Source organism: Ascaphus truei, chromosome 8, assembly GCF_040206685.1.
Source record: "Ascaphus truei isolate aAscTru1 chromosome 8, aAscTru1.hap1, whole genome shotgun sequence".
NCBI lineage: Eukaryota > Metazoa > Chordata > Amphibia > Anura > Ascaphidae > Ascaphus > Ascaphus truei.
In genome coordinates this window covers 73628213-73639784 of record NC_134490.1, presented here as the reverse complement: position 1 = coordinate 73639784, position 11572 = coordinate 73628213, and positions in this window count along the sequence as shown.

Sequence of the window (11572 nt, the reverse complement as noted above, 5' to 3'; positions counted from 1 at the left end):
TTCTGTCATGAAAAAGTCTGCCCATGTCATTATTCAAATCAAAATCTTACATTTTTATAAATCCTTCTTTCTAAACTATTTTTTAAATATTTGTTTTTAATAAGGGCCTCATCTATATAATAGGTCAGGGCCTCGCAAAGTCTTAATCTGTCACTGGATGTCTACTGCACTTATCCAATGTCCCATATTTTTTCTTTTCTGTATTCCATAAACCTTACTGAGGGATTATGGAGCTCTTGACGAACATAAAATAGCTTGAACGCCCCTAGGAGTTAACGGTAGTGATGTTAGGGACGGCCTAAGTTGGGCTGAGTAGGGTTAACCCTGTTCTGATCCGTCACCTTGGGGAGATGTTGGGAAATGATGCTACGGACCCCCTCCCCCCCCGAAGGATTAGACCCATCTTCTCCACAAAAATGTGAATGTCTGGAACATCCCCCACATCTCTTCTGTACCCCAATCCCCATGAGAAATGAAAAAGAAATACAAAACGTATGCGAAATAAATTAAAAGAAAGACAGTGAAGGCGGCTGAGAGACTCCTGTTACATAGGGAGGACGCGTGCTTGATTTTTATTTGGATAGATTGTTTCCCAAGGGTTTAAATGAAGAGCAGAAGTATAAGTGCTTTTGGATTGAAGATAAGATAATGACACACAATTATGTCTTCCTATTCTGTTCTTTAATGTTGCACACTTATCTAACAAGTAATTATATTGTATTTTATACTTTACAATTACAGTTTAAATGGTCTGAATCCTATACCTAAATGTGTTTAATATTTTTATTTTTTAGTCGCTTTTTATATAGCCATTTTTGTACTATAAAATATTTTTTTACATTTCATTATAGGCGAAAGGGTAATGCGTGACGGCGAAGATCAAACGGAGTTGCAGTAAACAGAAATTTGCTTGGCGACTCCCACCAGGAAGTGTAGCCTTATATAGCAGGCTGCCAATAACCAAAATGGCCAAATTGAATAAAAAAGGTAGGCAGCCTGGACAACCCAAACTGGCAGCAAAACCCAGCACAGATCAAGCAGAATCCTTACAGTACCCCCCTCTCTAGGAGAAACCTCCGGGCGATCTAAGCGGGTTTGGCAGGAAATCTCAGATGAAGCTCCCGGACCAATTTGGGGGCATGGGCATCCCTGGATTTGATCCATGAATTCTCTTCGGGTCCATAACCCTTCCAATGGACCAAGTATTGTAGCCCGCCCCGGGAACTTTGGGAATCCAGTATCTGGTGTACTTCAAATTCCGCCTGGCCACCCATCAAGAACAGTCTAGGAGGAGGGGGAATAGGAGAAGGGAAGGTGTTCTGAACTAAAGGTTTGAGGAGGGAGACATGGAACACTGGAGGTATCCTTAAGCTAGCCGGGAGGTCCAATTTGAAGGCCACCGGGTTGACCTGTTTCAGGATTTTGTAAGGTCCAATGAATTTGGGCCGAGTTTAGAGTAAGGCAGTTTCAGCCGGATATTTTTTGTAGCCAGCCAGACCTTATCTCCCACTTGAAACGGGAGGGATGGATGTTGACTTTTATCCACCTTGCTCTCTTGCTGGAAGGCAGCATTGGTCGGATTGGCCTGGATCTTCTTCCAGAGTAATTGGAGTTCTTGGATTTTATTATCCACTGCAGGAAGTCCGGAAAGAGGAATGGAAGGAGGAAGGGCAGCAGGGCACAGAAGGCACAGAAGAATGGAGATTACAGTGTGGAATCGTGTTACATGGAATTGCGGGAAAACTCGGCGCACAGGAGCAGATCAACCCAGTCGTTCTGTAGTTCAGATACAAAACATCGCAGGAATTGCTCCAAGGACTGTCCTAACCCTTCCTTGAGTCCATTGGACTGGGTATAGTAGGAAGAAGAAAAATTAAGGGAAATGCCCATTCTTTGACAGAAGACCTTCCAGAATCTTGAGACGAATTGGTGTCCGAGACCATAACCGTCAGGACTCCATGAAGGCGAAATATCTCCTTAATAAAGATTTCAGAAAGTTCGGAGGCTGTAGGTAACTTCCTGAGAGGCAGACGTGTAAGGCACTCGACTACGATCAGTATGTCAGTCATACCCCTGGAGGGCGACAATTCCACAACAAAATCCACAGATAAATGGGTCCACGGACGAGTGGGAACTGGAATGAGTTCTGCCTTGATTTTTGGTTCCGTAAGGGGGTAACAAAGACAGAGGGGGTAATGGGGAGAGGGGGGTTAACGAGGAGAGCAGGTGTAATGAAAGGGGGTAAGTACAGACTTGAGGAGGGATGGCCCCTGGTTGCAGGTCGATGGTACAACCGTAAGATCTCCTGGGTGCAAGTCGATGGTACAACCGTGTGGCAGTAACTCCTCTGCCTGTTTTTTGCCAAATGCATCGGCAAACTCCTGGTAAAAAAACTGTAAGGCATAACGAAGAAGTCTCTGTGGGTGGTCGAACCCCAGAAATGGTGCAAGGCCTTGGAAGACAAGATTCATGGCAATGTTGTCCCCAGGCTGTCAATTAACTGGTCGTCCAATCAATCTTGGGGTTGTGGTGCCACAACCAGGGAAGGCCTAGGACCACTGGAGTAGAGGGAGAGCAAATGACATAGAATGAAAGTATCTGCTTGTGCAGTGCCTCCAGCGACACCAGCAAAGGATTAGTCTCAAGGGTGATGGTCCCAGGGAGCAGAGGTCTTCCATCAATGGCCACTACCGCTACCGGGGTCTCCCTAGTATGGAGGGGAATGGAGTGGAGTTTTGCAAATGCCTGATCAATGAAAGTCCCTGTGGCTCCTGAGTCCACAAAAGCCTGAGTGAAGATGGAGGCTGGTCCCCAGGAGAGTGAAACCGGCAGGAGGAGCCGTGCAGGTTGGGATGGAGAAGAAATAGAAGAAATGCCCAGAGAATATTCCTCTATCTTCACTGGGCTCTGGGATTTTCCTGATTTAGGACAATTTCGTGCAAGATAACCTTTGAACCCACAATACAGACACAGCCCCTTGTCATTTCTCCTACTTCTCTCCTGCTCAGGTAATTTGGTATCACCTAATTGCAATGGTTCCTCATCTAGGAGAGGTGCTGGAAGAGGAGGTTTGAAGTGGGGAACAGGCCAAATTATTGGAAGGACGGTCTCGCTCGGTCTGCCGTTCTCGCATCCGGAGATCTATTCTGATACAGAGGGCAATCAGTTCCTCTAGATATTTAGGGGTGTCCCGGCAGGTCAGTTCGTCCTTTAAAAACTCAGAAAGCCCTAGCAAAAATGCTGCCAGCAGAGCTTCATTTTTCCAGCCCATCTCCACAGCAAGGGTACGGAATTCAATGGCCTACTGGCCCACAGTACTGGATCCTTGCCGGATTTGCAGGAGTGAAGCAGAAGCAGAAGAGACGCGACCGTGTCAAAAGCTTTGTTGAATGTTTGGAGAAAGGCAGCAGCGTCATTAATCAGTGGGGATTCCTTTTCCCAGAGAGGGGAGGCCCAGGCCAAAGCCTCGTCTGTCAGTAGGGAAATGACGTATGCTACTGTGACAGGGTGAATGAACGTCACCAGCCATATACCTGGCAAACCTATGCTTAGGCTTGCAGTGCAGCACTGACGAGGTTAAGTTTCAGTTGAGAAGGGCTGCTTAATTAGTCTGACCCCAGCTATATAATCAAGGTGTTTTAAAACCCCCAGGCTGTGCACAAATGCATAAAAGCTGGGCAGGAGACAGGACTGAAAATACTGAAGAGATTACTGCTATAAGGTCTGTGTTGCAAAGTACATATGTGATGAACTGTCTGTGTCCTGCATGCAAAAGAGAAGCTGTCTTGTTTTCTAAGCTGAAAAGAAGCTATTTTGTTTTGTCTGCTAAAGAGAAGCTATTTTGTTTTGTCTGCTAAAAATAAGCTATTTTGTTTTGTCTGCTGAAGAAGAAGCTATTTCCTTTTTGTCTGCTGATGAGAAGCTATTTTGTTTTTGTGTGCTGTATGTTTTAAGGCTCAATAAATAAGCCTTATCAAGGGAACCCGCGTGTGTAGTTGCATGTACCCTGCAACATATGGTGTCAGAAGTGGGATTTTGAGAGGCCCCTGCAGTTGAAGGGCCAAACACACACACAAAAATGAGAAAAATGGAAGACTTTTTAAAAGAGTTTCTGTGCAAGCAGACCAGACAGCAGGGACTGTTAATGCAGGAGCAGGCCCGGCTACAAGCAGAGAGAGATGAAAGACTATTGCAGCAGCAAACCCAGCTCCTAACCCAGCAGCAGGCAGCACAGGAGGAGCGGATGGCCAAGCTGCTGACCCAATTCCAGGTGTCTGCTAGTCCAGAACTTGCAAACAAACCCCCGGTACTCCTGAGGAAAATGGCTCCGAACGAGGATCCAGAGGTTTTTTTACTGATATTTGATAGGGTTGCCGAAGCCCAGGGCTGGTCTGCAGACCGCTGGGCAATCGCTTTGGCCCCACTCCTTATAGGAGAAGCCCAGGCCGCATATCTGGGCCTCCCAGCAGACCAGGCAAGGAATTACAAACAAGTAAAAGCCGCCATACTGGATCGCTTAGGTCTGACCCCAGAGACCTACCGGCAGCAGTTCCGCAACCTGAAGTACACCTCTAAGATGAGACCCCTGGTCCTACTGTAGGTCAGCGGTTATTGGACATGTGTAACTGCTGGATACAACCTGAGCAACACACTAAGGAGACAGTTCTTGAACAAGTTGTGTTGGAACAATTCCTACAAGTAATAACCCCTTCCTCACGCTCTTGGGTAAAACGCCATGCTGCTGATACCCTAGCTTTGGCGGTCCGACTCGAGGAGAACTTCCTTGGGGCCGAGGACCAGGCGAGTGTCTTGGACCCGACGGATCCGGCTTTACCAGCGCTTGCAGATGCCCAAAGAGGGAGACCGGACCAACGGGGAAACTACGGCCCCTCCATACGCAACCGCCAAGTGCCACGAAAGGAGCAGTCCTTCAAACAAGGGAGAGGTCCAAACGCCGGGCACAACGAGACCCTCATCCACTTCCTGATGTCGGCTTGTCGCCACATGAGGAACTTCCGAGGACGTCGCCCACAGGACCCACCAGATGCCTGGTCTCCAGTATCCAGTCCAGCGGAGTGCTATCCGCTGCATCCTCCTGTGAGGGAACCCTCTCCATGTACCGCCTGTGGAGAACAAGGCCACCGCCATGTGGACTGTCCTCAGATGGATTGTTCCTTCAGCAGGACAGTTGCCTCGGCCTTCCCCAGAGGAAGTTGCAAACCCTGGTTACTTCAAGTCCAGATTGGGGGTAAAACCATCCAGGCCCTTGTAGATTCAGGCTCTAGAAAAACGCTGGTCTTCCGGGAACTGTTACCGCCTTACGTGCTTTCCTTTGACTCCCCATGGAGTATAGAGTATATACACGGCAATGTAAAATGGTATCCGACGGCCAAAGTCCTGCTACAGGTGAAAGGTCAGGAGGCCAGGATCGAAGTAGGAATCGCTCCTTGGCTCCCTGCCCCCGTTTTGCTTGGCCGTGACTGACCTTTCTTTTCAAACCTAATGGCTCCAGTCTCTCAGGAGGAGCCTCATTCTCTGTCTCAGGAGAAACCTGGTACACTGTTCCCCTTTTCGGCAGACCTGTTTCCCAGTAAACACCGGGTTCCAAAGACTCGGAGGCAAAGACGCTGTGACAACAAGGACTGGTTGCAGAAATCGGGGACTCAAGGTGGCCATAAGTCACAAGTCATGACTGGAGATGGCCAGAAAGAGGGAGAGATAGACCCTGGGGATTTACCAGAGCTATGTCTCCCTGATTTTCGCCAGAGGCAGAGGGAAGACCTAGTCCTGGCCAAACAATATGATAAAGTGGTAAAGATTGATGACCAGATATTGAATGCACAAGGGGCAATGGTGTTCCCTCATTTTGAATCGTCGAATGATATCCTGTATAGGGTGAACAAGCAGACACAAACAGGGGAGGTCACCAGACAAATATTGTTTCCCAAGGCATTTGTTAAAACTGTTTCACCCTAGCCCATACTGTCCCTTGGGGTGGTCACCTGGGTAGAGATAAAACCTTGGACCGTATTTCGTTCCGCTTCTATTGGCCAGGGATGCATAGTGACATTGCTAAGTTATGTGCGGCATGTCCTGAGTGCCAGCTAACTAGTCCGAAGGGACAAAAACCAGCCCCCTTGGTTCCTTTACCCTTGGTGTCCATTCCCTTTGAGAGGATTGGTGAAGACTTGGTAGGACCACTGGAGCCTTCTGCGAAAGGACACAGGTTTATTCTTGTAATAGTTGACTATGCAACAAGATATCCTGAGGTGTTCCCCCTGAGAACAGCAACGGCGAAGCAAGTAGCCAACAAGTTGTTGGAGCTGTTCTCACGGGTTGGACTTCCCCAGCTTATGTTGACAGACCAAGGTACAAATTTTATGGCTAAACTGATGCAGGATGTCTTAAAATTACTAGAGGTCAAGTCTGTTCGGACATCGGTCTACCATCCACAGACTGACGGATTGGTGGAAAGATTTAATCGAATTCTAAAAGGGACGCTGAGGAAATTTGTAGATTCAGAGAAGAGAGCCTGGGATGAACTCCCTTTTCTGCTGTTTGCAGTGCGGGAAGTTCCCCAGGCCTCCACGGGATTCTCTCCATTTGAACTGCTGTATGGCCGCCAACCACGGGGTATCCTAGACCTCCTAAAGGAGTCCTGGGAGGAACAGCGGTCCCCTTCTAAGAATATCCTGCAATATGTATTGGACCTTAGGAAGCACCTAGATGTGGTCGGCCATTTTGCTAGGGAGAATCTTAGATCAGCCCAAGTCAGTCAGGAGAGACATTACAATCAAAATGCTCGCATGAGAGTGTTTCACCCAGGAGATCAAGTGATGTTGTTGTTACCTAGTTGTGAGAGCAAACTCCTAGCCAAATGGCAGGGCCCATTCGAGGTACTCCGCCGCACGGGTGATGTGGATTACGAGATCGCTCAACCAGGGTCCAGGAAGGGTAAACAAATTTACCATGTGAACTTGCTGAAACCCTGGAAGATCCAGCGGTCTCTATTCATCCACCCGGTGGAGGAGGAAACGGACTTGGGTCCTCAGCCCCCACGGGAGAACATTGTGGGTGACGATAAAATCCCAACGGGTAGACAGTTGTCCTCTGAACAAAAAGGGGACTTGTTAGAAATAATTACACAATTCCATGATGTTTTTTCTGATTTGCCAGGGCAAACTAATTTAATTTCACATGTGATCGAGACAGCACCTGGGGTAAAAGTACGTTCCCGTCCTTATAGGTTGCCTGAAAGTTTTAGGGTGCTGGTAGAGGAGGAGGTACAGGAAATGTTACACTTAGGAGTGATTGAGGAATCATGCAGTGAGTGGTGGTCCCTAAACCCGATGGGAAGGTAGGATTTTGTGTGGACCTCCGAAAGGTCAATGCAGTATCCAAGTTTGATGCATATCCAATGCCAAGGGTGGACGAGTTAATTGACGCCCTTGGTAATGCGGAATATATATCCACGCTCGACTTAAGAAAAGGATACTGGCAAATACCTTTAGAGGAAAAGTCCAAATGCAAAACAACTTTTGCCACTCCCATGGGTTTATACTAGTTTGTGACAATGCCGTTTGGACTGCATGGAGCCCCAGCCACATTTCAGAGGCTCATGGATAAAGTACTGAGACCTCATAGGGCTTATGCCGCGGCCTATCTAGATGACATTGTCATTTATAGTAAACACTTGACGGGCCCATCTAAATAGGCTGAAAGCAGTCCTCAAGTCGCTAAGAGAGGCAGGGCTCACAGCCAATCCTAAGAAATGTGCCTTAGGTAAGGCGGAAACCAAGTACCTGGGGTATGCAGTGGGTGGTGGAAAAGTAAGGCCACTAGCCGATAAGGTAGTTGTCCTGAAAGAAGTTCCGACCCCCTGAACAAAAACGCAGGTACGATCCCTGTTGGGTTTAGCAGGGTACTATCGGAGGTTCATCCCCAAATACTCAGAAGTTGCAGCCCCACTAACAGACTTCACAAAAAAGTGTGCCCCTACACAAGTGGTATGGTCAAGGGAATGTCAGAGAGCCTTGGAGGACATAAAAAGGTGTCTATCAGAGGGTCCCGTCCTTAGAAGCCCAGACTTCAACAGGCCTTTTGTAGTGCAAACCGATGCATCAGAGATAGGGCTAGGGGCAGTGTTGTCACAACAGTTTGAGGGAGTGGAATATCCGATCCTTTTTCTGAGTAGGAAATTGTTCCAGAGGGAAAAAAACTACTCAGTGATTGAGAAGGAGTGCCTCGCTGTAAAGTGGGCAATCGAGGCTTTGAGGCATTACCTGTCAGGAATCCATTTTACTCTGGTGACGGACCATGCTCCATTAAAGTGGTTAAATAGTATGAAGGACTCCAATGCTAGATTGACCAGGTGGTATATGGCCCTCCAACCCTCCCCATTTGAGATTCAGCACAGGCCTGGAAAAAAAAATGCTAATGCTGAGAAGGGGTGGATGATCGGGCTTCAGCCGTGCGTAGCCCCAGCCACACACTTACAGGGGAGGAATGTGACAGGGTGAATGAACGTTACCAGCCATATAACTGGCAAACCTATGTTTAGGCTTGCAGTGTAGCAGTGACGAGATTAACTTAGGAAGGGATGCTTAATTAGTCTGACCCCAGCTGCATAATCAAGGTGTTTTAAAACCCCCAGGCTGTGCACACATGCAGGCTAGCTGGGCAGAAGACAGGACTGAAAATGCTGAAGAGATTACTGCTATAAGATCTGTGTTGCAAAGTACATATGTGATGAACTGTCTGTGTCCTGCATGCAAAAGAGAAGCTGCCTTGTTTTCTAAGCTGAAGAGAAGCTATTTTGTTTTGTCTGCTAAAGAGAAGCTATTTTGTTTTGTCTGCTTAAAAGAAGCTATTTTGTTTTGTCTGCTGAAGAAGAAGCTATTTTCTTTTTGTCTGCTGATGAGAAGCTATTTTGTTTTTGTGTGCTGTAAGTTTTAAGGCTCAATAAATAAGCCTTATCAAGGGAACCTGCGTGTGTGGTTGCATGTACCCTGCAACAGCTACCCTGGAACGATGGGTGCAGAACATGAAGAGCTGTAGTTCGAACTGGATCGAACACTGATTCAAAAATCGTCTACTCGTCATAGGGTCCCCTCCATAATGTAGAGGTGTCGGGATCTGTGATTCCCTGGGCATAGGGGATGACAGAATTGGAACTGGAGACGCTGGGAGCAATGGTGGTGCAGGGGTAGAACCCTCCTGGAATGTATCCAGCTGGATGATAATGTCCTGAAGTCGGCTAGAAATGAGTGACAGATGTTGGTTTTGCTGAGCGAGATGTGTCTCATGATCTCCAAGTAGGTCCCCATGGAGAGATACGGCTCGCGCTACCTCCGCGGAGTCCATGTTTGGCCGAGCAAAATGTGAAGGTGCTCATCTCATCTGCAGCAAACAGAACTTTGCTCAGTGACTCCCACCAGGACGTGCAGCCTTATATAGCCGGCTGCCTGTACCAAAATGGCCAAATTGAACAGAAAGGGCAGGCAGCCTGGAAAACCCGATATGGCAGCACAGATCGAGCAGAATCCTCACAATAACTCATTTCAGTTGATATGACTCAATGTCATATAATGATCACACTTCATTCACATGATTCACTAATTATAGTTCTTATTTACACTGGCGACACACTTTATTCGAGCTCGGCTAGTCCCACGAATTCGGGTATACCCGGGTGTATTGAGGTTTGTGACTGTTTTCTGCCCGAGTGCATTGAGGTATTTTCCAGGCAGGGATTGAAGCATTTTATTCCCGCTGGCTGCAATACTGCACAGTACATATATATATATATATATACTGCATTACAATTCATGAATTTATGCCATCTGGTAGACACGCGAAGCATTGCAGCCTATTAAATCCTAATCATTATCATTTAACAGATCAGCCGCCCATCAGCCAGGCATGAACCCAGGCTGGGAAGGCAAATGCAACGGGGCTTGTCAGAGGTGAGGAGCGGCGCATTCCAGGTATCTGCCAGGTACATACCGGGTATTTGCTCGAATAAAGTGTGTCGGTGCAGTAGGTCACATATACTGTACGTTGAATTGTTTCCCTTAAAGTTTTCACATTTACAGATTATATATACTCATTAAGTTTTGGTCCTAACAGGGAATATGTTCTCCTTTTGGTAAATGTATATTATTATTATATTATTTGATTGGTGTGTGTTAGTTTAGTCACAATGACAGAGCCAGTGATTGAGCCACCTATGCTGAAGCAGGGATATCCTTAAAAAATATCTTTTTGGCAATTATTCAGGACTGGAGTTGGGAACCACTGCTCTAAGGCAAACTCATTGCATTGTTAGATTAGGATGTCAAACTGAGTCTGATGCTTCCTAAAGTAAAATAAAATAGAGATTTCTTCCCCTAGGGGGTGTTTGGTTAACCTGAGCCTATAAAGTTAAGATGTGGTCAGTGGTTTTGTGTTTTGGAATAAACCCAATCTGACTCCTATGCAGGCTTTACCCTTTGACGCAGAGTTTACTGATGTTATTACTGACCTGTATAATTCCTTGGGTTGGTGGGATCACCAGGAGTTCCCCCACACTGTAGGGTCATGTTGAATATTATTCTTAGTACTTTGTGGGCCTTACACTGCTGTGCGTGTGTATCTCATTGTGTATCTGATCTCGCCACATGCTTTTCTGTCATTGATCCCCTACATTGTTGTAAGCTACCTAACAGTGTCTGGGAATCTCCAATCTGAGATTCTCTTGGGTGTGCCTTGGATCCTGAGTGATTTCATGATTTTTAATCTGTATAGAAGATCTGTTGATGCTCAGTCCAGTTTTTACCCTCCTTGATGTGTAGCTTGGGGTTTGTTTTGGGGATAAAACATCATTCCACGCTGCTGTTGTTTTCCATTTTTTTTAAACTTAAACCAGGACCTCCCTGGAGTTCCCCTGTGGTCAAGCAACCTATTCCATAAACCACTTTATGACCAATCGGCTGTCAGAAGCATGATTACCACCTCTCTGGTTGTGACTCATTGTCTCTGGGTGTAATAGGCGATCAGGGCTCCGATAGGTTTACATGACAATTAGGGTTGCCATCTGTAACAGCCGCCGCAACTCCTGCCGGAGACCGCCCGGGCTGACGCGTCACACGGCAGACCCACGCGCCCGCATACTGTCAAGCCAGTGCGCGCACGCTCTGAAGGGAGCCGTCGGCGCCTCCCACAGGGAGGAATCTCGGCCGCACGTCCGCGTGACGTCAGCGCTCCACGCCGCGCATCGCACACACGCGCGGGTTGCCCGGCAACCAAATTAATTACCAGGGAAGCCTGACCTGCAGGCTGTTTCAGATATTCACCTTCCAGACGCCATTGGAGGACCGGATCACACCCCTGCAAGGTAATTGGACCCTTCCTACATATATAGCTGCTCCTGTCTGTCATTCCTTGCTGAGCATAAACCCCTGTTTATGCATTGTGCTCACTGCTGCTGTTTAGTTGTGTCTTGATCCCTGCTTGGACTGTTCCTATCTGTTCTCTCCTGTCCTGATCCTGGCTGTTCTTCGGATTCCTACACTCTCCTACGCTTTAACCCCGG